This window comes from Solanum stenotomum, chromosome 11 (assembly GCF_019186545.1).
Source record: "Solanum stenotomum isolate F172 chromosome 11, ASM1918654v1, whole genome shotgun sequence".
Taxonomy (NCBI): domain Eukaryota; kingdom Viridiplantae; phylum Streptophyta; class Magnoliopsida; order Solanales; family Solanaceae; genus Solanum; species Solanum stenotomum.
This window is the reverse complement of record NC_064292.1, coordinates 51,101,963-51,113,967: the sequence shown is the minus strand read 5'-3', so window position 1 is coordinate 51,113,967 and position 12,005 is coordinate 51,101,963. Positions and strand designations below refer to the sequence as shown.

Genomic DNA, 12,005 nt, shown 5'->3' with positions numbered 1-12,005 from the left:
CAACAGATAAGAGCATTGTGACTCTCATAGCTGCTCGTGGAACGATTGGATATGTTGCTCCAGAGTTGATTAGGAGAAGCATTGGAGCAATCTTGTACAAAGCTGATGTTTACAGCTTCGGAATGCTGCTAATGGAAATGCTGGACTTGAAGAGAAATGAAGTTGCAAATGAAGAGCATTCCAGCCAATACTTTCCTTATTATATTTACGATAAGTTCAACAAGGGGAAAGAGATTGTGGTGGATGAAGAAGCGAATGATGATGAAAAGAAGCTGGCTAGAAAGCTGAGTTTAGTTGCATTATGGTGTATACAAACAAATCCGATACAACGCCCTTCAATGAGTAAAGTAGTAGAAATGCTTGAAGGCGAAGTCGAAGTGCTAAAAGTACCTCCTCAGCCTCTTTAATCACAACCGATTGTCCATCAGATCATGGGAAGTTCTACGACATTTTCATCTGATTCAATAGCTTTGTTAGATAATCCCGTTGAGGTAGACATTTATGTTGATTGATTATAGTTGATGTAATGTTTATGTGAAATAAACGTAGGCAATCCAACAAGGTTTGGGACAAAGAATGGTGTTGTTATTGTTGTACTTGTTATATTAAAGACCTAATACATAAATATGCATTTTAACTTGGCGTCAACTCATATTTATGCTTAGAAACTTATACATGTATAAAGTTGAACAAATAGACATACGCATCATACGTGACATCCTACGTGGAAATTTGAATCCTACATGGTATTCTATGTTTTTCTCATTATTTCAACCTCAATATATTTTGAGGACAAACGAAAACACCTAACATACAATATTTTTTTGTTAATTGAATCATAAGATTCACTTATTACTATTCCTACAAAGTTGAATTAGCTCTTGAGCAGCAACATCCATCTCTTTATCTCTTATAGATTTTAAATTCTTGCTTATATCTCTCACTTTAGCCCTCAAATTTTCCCATGTTTCCCCTGTTATGACACCTTTAAGAGTTTCCGCAATTTCTTCTCTGTGAATTTTGCCATCATCATCTCTAACAATCTCCACCGCAACTCCCAATTCAACAATCAACCTAGCATTCATTGGTTGATCAAGGTGCATAGGCATGGCATCTATAGGAACCCCAAAATCTATACTTTCCATTGCTGAATTCCAACCACAATGACTTATAAATCCTCCGGTACTCGGATGATTTAGAATTCTTGGTTGTGGTGCAAATTTGTCCAAAACTCTTCCCCTTTCTCCAATTCTTTCAAGAAAACCTTTTGGTAATGCATCTTCAAGATTTTTCTCTTCACCTTTTGGAAATCTTGCAACCCATATGAAATTAACATTACTTAACTCCAACCCGCAAGCTACTTCTTCCATATCTTCTTTTAACAAGAAATATTCACTCCCAAAGGAGACAAATACAGTTGAATTCTCATCTTTTGTTCCTAGCCAATCCATGAGCTCCTTATCTTCCGTGTCATTAGTGATTGATCAATTCAAGGCAATAATCAATATATTTGGCTTCTACAGTTCTAGAAGTACTCATCAATATGATTTGCATATTTCCATCAGCTAGAAGATCCCCATCATCAGGTTCTGTCACTTTGTTAGATTTCGCCACCATTTCACTCAATCTTACTTGCTCAATTTTCCTGAGATAAATAGCAGGGAAAGGGAATTCAACCTCTGGTTTCCTCAATATGTTGAAAAAATACAAAAACACAGCTGCACCCGAAGTTACAAGCTTAACTGCTGGAATGTTATGTTCATTCGCGACACGTTTAGCCCATTGCAGCAATATGTCATAAATCACCAAATCAGGTTTCAGATTTTCCAAGATTTTTGTAAAGTTTGGTTTGGACATTGTTGGTTATTGAGCATTTTAATATTATTTTTTATATTAAATTTGCTCATTATTTTGGTGCCTTAATATTGCCTAATTACTCATGGATTGGCCATTGACTTAGTGGTCATAAAATGCTGGCAGAAACGTTCTAGTGAACGTTGGAATTGGGCAGCATGTTCATTTGCCGTTGGATGCATTTGTTACACTCTCTTTATTTTCATTCTTTACTCTTCCATTATCCTTGTAACATATGTAACTCCTAAGACCATTATCTTCACTATTTACTACACCATTATCTTCCTATTCATTGCTAGGAAGACTTCTTCTAGTATAAATAGTGGTGGTCTTCATTTGGTTTGTGAAACATAAAACACATAAGAAAAAGATAGAGAGGAAAATGTTTGTCAAAAAGAGAGTTCTTATTAGTTGAAGGGAGGTGTTCTTTTTTGTGGAGCTTTGGACTCAACTCTTGTCCAGAGTTGTTGAGTTATACTTTGTGAAGGCTGTTGTATCCTGGAGGGGACAAGTCAAGAAGGATTACTGCTGGACCGGTGAAAACATTTGCTGCAGTGGGCTTGAATCTCCTTAAAGAGAGCGAGATATCCGCGCCTCAGCCTGAAGAGATTTCTGTTTCTTCATTTTATTTCAATTGTATCTTGTATTTTTTGTTATCTTGTAAGTTTTTCACTAACAATTTTAAGGAGAGTCAGTATGGCTACAATTGAAAAAAACACGAATGTCAAGATAGGAAACCTTAACAAGCCATTTCGGTTCAATGGTAACCATTTTAAGAGATGGAAGGGTAAAGTACTTTTCTACTTGAGTCTTCTCAATGTTTCTTATGTGTTAACTGAGAAGAATCCTAATAAAGTAGACATCACCTCTATGAATGATGATGAAACTATTTCTCATCTAGAGAAAGTGGAAAAGTACGATGGTGATTCCTATAAGTATCGGTATTATATTCTCAATTGTCTATCTGATAATTTTTATGATTATTATGATAGAACTTACTCTAGTGCAAAGAAAATTTGGAAAGCATTGCAGAGTAAGTATGATACCGAAGAGGCTGGAGCGAAAAAATATGCGGCTAGTAGATTTTTTCGTTTCCAAATGGTGGACAACAAATCAGTGGTAGACCGAGCTCAAGACTTTATAATGATTGTTGGAGAGCTTAGGTCCGAGGAGGTTAAAATTGGAGATAACCTTATTGTTTGTGGCATAGTGGATAAACTTCCACCTTCTTGGAAGGAATTTCAAAAAACTATGCGCCACAAACAAAAGGAAACCTCTCTTGAAACCTTGATAATGAAAATCCGCATGGAAGAAGAGGCAAGGGGCCAAGATGCACTTTTACAAACAGAAGAGAACAACGTCACAACGAAGGTAAATTTAATTACTTCAAAAAATGTTACTCCTAAAACTCACAAAAATACTTCTTTGAAGCCTAAGAAGAAAAAGTTCAAGAAAAATAATGGTAGACCTCCCAAGAAAAATGTAACACCCCGTATTCAAAATAAACAAAAATGCAGATTTTGAGAAGTTGCAGGTGCAACTTACGGTCACCATCCACGGACCGTAGGTCAGACCACGGCCCGTGCTGGTGGTCCGTGGTTCACCACTGCAACCCCTCCCCAAACCAGCTCAGAAAATTGGCTAAGTCCCGACTCATGGACAGACCCACTGTCCGTAGATCAGACCACGATCCGTGGTCTGTGTCCGTGGATCAAGACCTCCTTTACCCAGCCTCTGACATGAACTACGATTGACCAGCACGGATCTTCGTTCGATCCACGGTCCGTAGGTCTGACCATAGATCGAAGGTTAGCAGCCAGTTAGCTGAAAATTCTGATGGGTCAACTTCAGATGATCATAACTTTTAGCACAAAATGAATTAGGTATTCTATGACCTATGGTTAGATAGATAATTGAATTATCTTTCCAACGCCACCGAGTTTTCTAAATTCCAACCTCCGAGTAAAAAGTTATGTCCGTTTTAGTGAAGCCCTGTCGGGCAGACTCGACCTACGGACCCAATCGACGGACCGTCGATTGACTGACAGACCGTCAGTCAGGTCCGTCAGTCACTCCGACAGCAGCTAATTCAAGGGTCTTTTGGTCTTTCCTATTTCATTTAACCCCTAAGATACGTCGTTTAGACCCTAAATCATGAGGTTTTAATTAGTTTAAGCTTAGAACATAACTAGAACTTACCTAAGTCAAATCATTAATCAAACTTAGAAGAATTAGAACGCTAAAAGGAGAAAAGAAGTCAAGAACCCTAGTTCAAGAACGCAGCAAGTTTCCTTCAGTTCCAGCCCCGAAATCGAAAGATTTCTCCGTGGAATTCGTCACCAGGTATGTGGGATTTCACTAGTGGGTTCCTTTCGCCCATTAGGTCCCTAGAATTCAGTCAGATTCTTGATTCCATGATTATGAACAGACCTAGGGTTTCTAGAATTTCAACAGATCATCATGAATTAGTTATTTAAATGTTCCAAATCAGATTATCATGTTATTGCTCAGTTTCTTACATAAATTTCAGAACCCTAGCTATGTATTTCATTAGTTCTTGAATTACACATGCTAGGTCAGATATTTCAGTTATTCAGATATACATGCTCCAGTTTTATGCCACATTATCAGTATATTTCAGCATAAACCCTATTTTGAGTTATAAATCATGAGAAGCTTTTCTTTAAGACAACACTTGAGTTTTAAACTGGGTTTTTGAGAAAGTTAAGATGAGTTTTGAGAAAGAGCTTCTAATACATGATTAGTATGACAATTGAGTAGGTCATCAATGTATGAATAGTATGGTATCTAGATATACCATCAATGTTTATGCAGTATGACTTCCCAAGTCATCAATGATCAGAGTATTGTTTTCTAAAAAGGAGTTTTCAAGTATTTTACATGTCAGTATTTCAGTCATAATATATTCAGTTATACATGCCTCAATTTATGAATGCATCATTATCAGATTAATTGTTGCATTCTCAGTTTGCATGTTCAGTTTCGAGCTATCCAGTATTTACAGAAATTCAGTCATAACCAGTTAACCACTTAATTCATTGGGAGTAGCATAATACCGAGTTGGACTAGGGTTTCAGCGTACCCATATAGTCCCAGAACTACGAGCCACGTAGGTGTAAGTCCCCTCTGTGGGCAACATCCGTTTAGTGATCACGCCAACATGCCTCTATACCTCTGGCAGGGTATATTAGGTCCTCTCGATGGGGCGTATACGTCGGACTCCACATTTAGCTCATGTGGTTTTATGTCGGTTATTAGTAGCTCCCACAGTTCAATCAGACTCTATTGCATTGACCATATTTCAATACAGTCAATATTCAGTCTCAGCATATTATAAATTTGGTCATTGCATTAGTTATCTCAGTATTCAGTATTTTCAGTATCTATATCATGTCCAGATGATTTCATTGCTTTATTGCTTTGTTCAGTTATATGTTCTTTCAGCTTTACTCTATCCTGCATGCTCAGTACCTTTCAAGTACTGACGCATACGTGCGCTACATCTTCTCGTTATGTAGGTTCAGGTTCTCAGTATCCAGATCACGCTTAGATCACTTCTCGATCTTTAGTTCAGCAGCATCAGTGGTGAGTCCTCATTTTTCGAGGACTAGTGACATGCTTATCTTTATCGCTTTTAGTCTTTAGTTTCAGTTTTTTTCTAGATCTAGTTGGGGCATGTCCCAACATTTCTAGTCAGTTTAGAGGCTTAATTCAGACATAATTAGATTCAGCTTAATGTTGAGTTAATATCTTCTTTGTATTAAACTCATCAGTTTTCATATATCTCAGTTATAGTATATGGGTATTCCCCATCTTTCAGATTTATTTATGATTTAGCTTCCACATCAGTTTATTAGATTTAGTATGCTCATGATCATGCCAGCAGGGTTAGCTTGGGATCACTTGTGGTCCTAGGTCCCGTGTCCGCGTCTCGGGGGTAGCTCGGGGCGTGACAAATTTGGTATTAGAGCATTAGGTTTAAGTGTCCTAGGATGTCTGAAAAGCTGCACTGATTAGAGTCCTTTTCATGGGTGTGAAGTGCACCACATCTAATGAGAGGGAGGCTATGAAGTGTTTTAGGAAAACTTCACTTTCTTGATATTCTTATCGTGCGTTGGTATGATATCCTTTCTAATCCATCGTTATGCGCTTAAGATCATGCCTCCTCATAGAGCTTAGGCTTGGAATGCTAATGCACGCAATGCTAACGCAGTTCCTCTAGTCCCAGATAAGAAAGTATCGAATACAGAGTTTCGAAATGTCAATTCAGCTTTTGGCTCAGGTATGACCAACGAGAACAATCAGCAAGTTCCAGTTCCTACTAATAGAAATGGTGGATCAGTGGCAGCTAGAGTTTGAGATTTTTTTAGGATGAATCCTCCTGAGTTTTAGGGTCACAAGTTGGTGAAGACCCACAGAACTTCATTGATGAGGTTAAGAAAATCTTTGGAGTGATGCAAGTGACTGATAATGGTAAGGTTGAGTTGGCATCCTACCAGCTTAAGGATGTGGCTCACATATGGTACACTTAGTGGAATTCAGTGTTAGTCCAGAAACTCTCTCAGAACCCTTCTTAGTCTCTACCCTAGTTAGTGAACTAGATATATCTAGACGGGTATACAGAAATTGCCCTGTCACAGTCTCTCAGAAAGTCACCTCAGCAGATCTCGTAGAGTTAGAAATGATAGATTTCGATATAATTCTAGGCATAGATTGGTTTCAGTTTTGTCATACCTCAGTCGATTGTAGAATTCAGGTTGTTCAGTTCCAATTTCCAAACGAGCCAGTCTTAGAATAGAAGGGTAGTAGCTCAGTACCTATATGTTGATTTTCTCTTACCTTAAGGCCAGAAAGAGGTGAATCTAGAGGGTGGTGTAGCAGATATTGAGGAAAAAAAAGAAGGAAGTAGAAAAAGATGTTCATCATCTTACTCTCTTAGGAGTTAGTCTTACTAACACATCAGATGGTGGTGTGATAGTCCAGAATAGATCAGAATCTTCTTTGGTAGTGAAAGTTAAGGAAAAGCAAGACAGCGAACCGATATTACTTGAACTCAAGGGTGCAGTCCACAATCAGAAAGTGGAGGTTTTCTCCCAAGGGGGAGATGGTGTACTTCGCTATCAAGGTAGATTGTGTGTTCCTGATGTGGGTGAATTGAGACAACATATTCTCGCAGAGGCCCACAATTCCAGATATTCTATTCATCCAGGCGCCACTAAGATGTACAGTGATCTACGGGAAGTCTATTGGTGGAATGGTATGAAAAGAGATATAGCAGATTTTGTGGCTAAGTGCCCCAATTGCAAGCAAGTAAAGGTAGAACATCAGAAACCAGGAGGTATGACTCAAGAGATTGACATCCCTACTTGGAAGTGGGAAGTGATCAACATGGACTTCATCACAGGTTTACCTCGTACTCGCAGACAACATGACTCCATTTGGGTGATTGTTGATAGGGTTACTAAGTCTTCTCGCTTTTTGGCGGTCAAGACTACAGATTCGGCGGAGGATTACGCCAAGCTTTACATTAATGAGATTGTGAGGTTGCATGGGGTTCCTTTGTCTATCATCTCAGATAGAGGTCCTCAGTTTACCCCTCATTTCTGGAAGTCATTTCAGAAAGGTCTTGGTACTCAGGTTAATCTTAGCACAGTATTTCATCCACAGACGGATGGTCAGGCAGATCGTACCATTCAGACCTTAGAGGATATGTTGAGAGCTTGTGTGATCGACTTCAAGGGTAGTTGGGACGATCACCTTCCTCTCATTGAGTTCGCCTACTACAATAGTTACCATTCCAGCATTCAGATGGCCCCTTATGAGGCATTGTATGGGCGTAGATGTAGATCTCCAGTTGGTTGGTTTGAAGTAGGTGAAGCAGCCTTAATAGGACCAGATTCAGTTCTTCATGCTATGGAGAAAGTGCAACTCATTAGAGATAGACTCAAGACTGCTCAGAGTCGCCAGAAGTCTTATGCAGATGTGAGAAGAAGGGAACTAGAGTTCCAAGTTGATGATTTGGTTTTCTTGAAAGTGTCACCTATGAAAGGGGTGATGGGATTTGGCAAGAAAGGGAAACTCAGTCCCAGATATGTAGGCCCTTACCGGATGTTGAAAAGGATTGGTAAAGTGGCTTATGAGTTAGAGTTGCCAGCAGACTTAGCAGCAGTGCATCCAGTCTTTCACATTTCTGTAACATCCGACAATTTAAGTGGCTTTGAAGGAGCTTGAAATTTGGAAATAGTCATTTTTGGAAAAATGACGAATCTGGAAAATTGGCTAAGTGTGGAAATCAATGAGTTTTTTGGCCAACTTTGAGTAGTCGTAACTCTTAGCCTAGGATGAGTTAGGAGTAGTTCCAGTTATGGTTACGAAGCCCTTGGAACAATCTTTCCAACGCCACTGAGTTTACTCGATTCCGAGTTCGTATGAGCGAGTTATGCCTTGTAGAAGTTGGGCAGTTGGAAGGGAAATCCGTCCGAAAATTTAAGGGCATTTTGGTCCTTTCGCAAATCATTTAATTGAGCTCATATTGTTGTATTAGAATGATCTTTGGATCATTTTTGTCCCATTTTGAAAGAGAAAGAGTTAGGGTTCTTGAGATTGAAGAAGAGAAGAAGGAGAAGGAGAAGAAGAAGAAGAGAAGAAAGAGGAGATCAACAAGATCATTGTGGATTTTTGTCGGGGGTGATCCCTATCAAGGTATGTGAGTTTTCGTGTGGGTTGATCCTTTCCCTCACACACACCAAGTTTATTCTATGATTTGAGAAAAGATGGAATTTGTTGTTGAAGTATTGAAGTTGTTAGTTGTTGTTGATGTCGTTGGTGGTGTTGTTGAAGTTATTGTTCTTCGTGAGACATGATTGGGGTCGAGTATTTAAGTTGAAACCTATTGTATGTTGAGGGAATTATGATTCTAGAGTTATGACCCTTGTGAAGTTGATTCATCCTTATTTCGCAGAAATTTCTGGGCTGATGATTCCCATCTATAGGCCTGACCTACGGACCGTAGATCGATTGACAGTCAGTACTGGTCAACCATCAATCGGAACAGGAGTTGGGTTTTTGGGGCTTCGATATACGGTCACGACCTACGGCCCGTGACCTGACCTACGGACCGTAAGTCAGGACCGTAGGTCAACACTTAGTCATTTTCTTAAATGAATTCTGGGGAAGTTTCTGAGGCGATCTACGGACCTGCAGGACGGACCGTAAGTCCATCTACGGTCCGTCGATGGCGTCCGTAAGTCACACCTGTGTCACCAGAAATCTGAAGTTTCAGCCAAGTTTCCCCATTCCTTTTCTCACTTTCTCATGCAAGTTCCAAGTATTATACCTATGTTTTATAGTTGTTTCCGACACTCCTAAGTACGTCTAAGCTTTCAAGGATCCCTCCTCAACATGTGATCGAATCCCTTGAATTCATAATTCCGATTCAAGGAAAGATAGTTAGAAGTCAAGTAAAAGAGTATAGAGTTTCAAGTCGAGTAAGAGTCTCAGTTTCAAGTTAAGTCATGAGTTTAAAGTTGAGTTCTTTTCTCAAAGTTATTAGGGAACTATGTATTCCCAAAGAAGTTTTAAATAAATGTTTTTACATTTAGACAAGGTTGGAAACTGAGATTTCCAAAGGAGCCTTCGGGCTAGTTTTTGAGTAATTATCTCATATCAGCAGGAATAAACATGTTTTAAAAACATAAGATCCAGTACATTTTGGGAGTAGTATCGAGCACCGAATTGGGGGAGCGTTCAAAGAACCCACAGCCCCCATAGAACCATGTTAGCCACCATGGGTAGAAAAGGATCATACTTTTTAGATGAATCCTTTTCAGATTAGACTAGTGGATCCATTAGGCAGTTCAGATCTTATGCCTTTGGTCGGGTATAAGATGTTTTGGCAGCGTGAGGTCGATCGCTGTATCATCACTATAGCTCTTATGTGATGGTTGTCGGTTAGAGAAACTCCCACAGCAGTTATTGTATTTTATATACATCAGTTCATTGTATTTCTATATACATTTCAGGCCTATTGTATCTTTGTATACACACAGAGTTTATAGCATGTTTTAAGCAGTCTTTCTTTATATCGCACTTGTTTTAAATTGCCTTATATTGAAAGAAGTCAGTTAGGTTGAGTTGAGCCAGGTAAGCTGTTCAGTTTCTTCCAGATTTCCTTCTAGCCTTTGTTGCTTAGTTTTCCATCTTGCATACTCGTACATTTCATGTACTGATGCCAGTTGGCCTGCATCGTTTGATGATGCAGATTCAGGTACCCCGGATCAGCATCCTGTACGTCGTTGATCCAGCTGAGCACTCCAGAGTCAATGGTGAGCCTCCTTGCATTCCGGAGGACTCAATTACTTCGTGTTCTTAGTTTTGTCTTATTAGGATGTTGCAGGGTCTGTCCCAACATCCATCTCAGTATTTTTTTTAGAGGCTTCATAGACAGACAGACAGTCAGTCAGCTAGTTTTGAGTCTCTTATCTATATGTATATGTAAACATCCTATTTTGAGACTCGGGTTGCCTTATGGCCATACTTTTTATGTTAAGTTGTTTTGCAATATTGCATCGCATTGAGTTATTCTGTTGAGTTAGGTTTCCGCTGAGTTAAGAAAGCCAGGCCAAGGGTTCGCTTAGGGCCAGGAATGGTCTCCGGGTGCCGGTCCCGCCCAGGGTGTAGGCTCGGGGCGTGACAATTTCTCTTCTGAAGAAGTGTGTGGATGATCCAGCATCCATAGTGTCATTAGAGAGTGTGGCCGTGAAAGATAGTCTTTCTTATGAGGATATACCAGTTGAGATTCTCGATCGTCAGGTTAGAAGGTTGAGAAATAAAGAAGTCGCTTCAGTCAAGGTTTTGTGGAGAAGTCAGTCAGTAGAGGAAGCTACTTGGGAAGCAGAAGCAACCATGAAGTCCAAGTATCCTCACATCTTTCCTTCCGATTCCATTCCACCTTGAGGTAATAGTTCCTCTTCAGTTTTTCAGTCATTCATGCGAAAATTCAGTCTTAGAATCATGTTCCTTCAGTTTGTACTTGCATTTTCAGCGTATTTGCATGTCCTTGGAACTCAGTTCTCAGTGTTCAGTGGTAAGGATTGCAGCCCTCTCCCTCCATTTCAGCTAGTTTAGTCTTCATTCGAGGACGAATGGTCCCAAGGGGGAGATAATGTAACCCCTCGTATTCAAAATAGACAAAAATACAGATTATGAGAAGTTGCAGGTGCAACTTACGGTCACCATCCATGGACCGTAGGTCAGACCACGGCCCGTGCTGGTGGTCCGTGGTTCACCACTGCAACCCCTCCCCAAACCAGCTCAGAAAATTGGCTAAGTCCCGACTCACGGACAGACCCACGGTCCGTAGATCAGACCACGGTCCGTGGTCTGTGTCTGTGGATCGAGACTTCCCTTACCAGCCACTGACACAAACTACGGTCGACCAGCATGGACCGTCATTCGATCCATGGTCCGTAGGTCTGACCGTAGATTGAAGGTTAGCAGCCAGTTAGCTGAAAATTCTGATGGGTCAACTTCAGATGGTCATAACTCTTAGCACAAAATTAATTATGTGTCCCATTACCTATGGTTAGATAGCTAATTGAATTATCTTTCCAACGCCACCGAGTTTGCTAAATTCCAACCTCCGAGTAAAAATTTATGCTCGTTTTAGTGAAGGTCTGTCGAACAGGCTTGACTTACGGACCCAATCGACGGACCGTAGATTGACCTACGGCCCGTAGGTCCAATCCGTAGGTCACTCCGACAACAGTTAATCCAGGGGTCCTTTGATCTTTTCCTATTTCGTTTAACCCCTAAAATACGTCGTTTAGACCCTAAATCATGAGGTTTTAATTAGTTTAAGCTTAGAAACATAACTAGAACTTACCTAAGTCAAATCATTAATCAAACTTAGAAGAATTAGAACGCTAAAAGGAGAAAAGAAGTCAAGAACCCTAGTTCAAGAACGCAGCAAGTTTCCTTCAGTTCCAGCCCCGAAATTGAAAGATTTCTCCGTGGAATTCGTCACCAGGTATGTGGGATTTCACTAGTGGGTTCCTTTCGCCCATTAGGTCCCTAGAATTCAGTCAGATTCTTGATTCCATGATTATGAACAGACCTAGGGTTTCTAGAAT

At 40.0% G+C, this 12,005-nt stretch overlaps 2 protein-coding genes across 16 annotated transcripts in view; one reads left to right on the top strand and one right to left on the bottom strand.

Annotated features, from left to right (window-relative positions):
* The window catches only part of LOC125844329 (rust resistance kinase Lr10-like), a 368,189-nt gene that overhangs the window by 45,319 nt on the left and 310,865 nt on the right, over positions 1-12,005 (top strand). The window lies entirely within an intron of this gene.
* Positions 1-12,005, bottom strand: part of LOC125844332 (beta-D-glucosyl crocetin beta-1,6-glucosyltransferase-like) — a 219,857-nt gene that overhangs the window by 42,737 nt on the left and 165,115 nt on the right. The window lies entirely within an intron of this gene.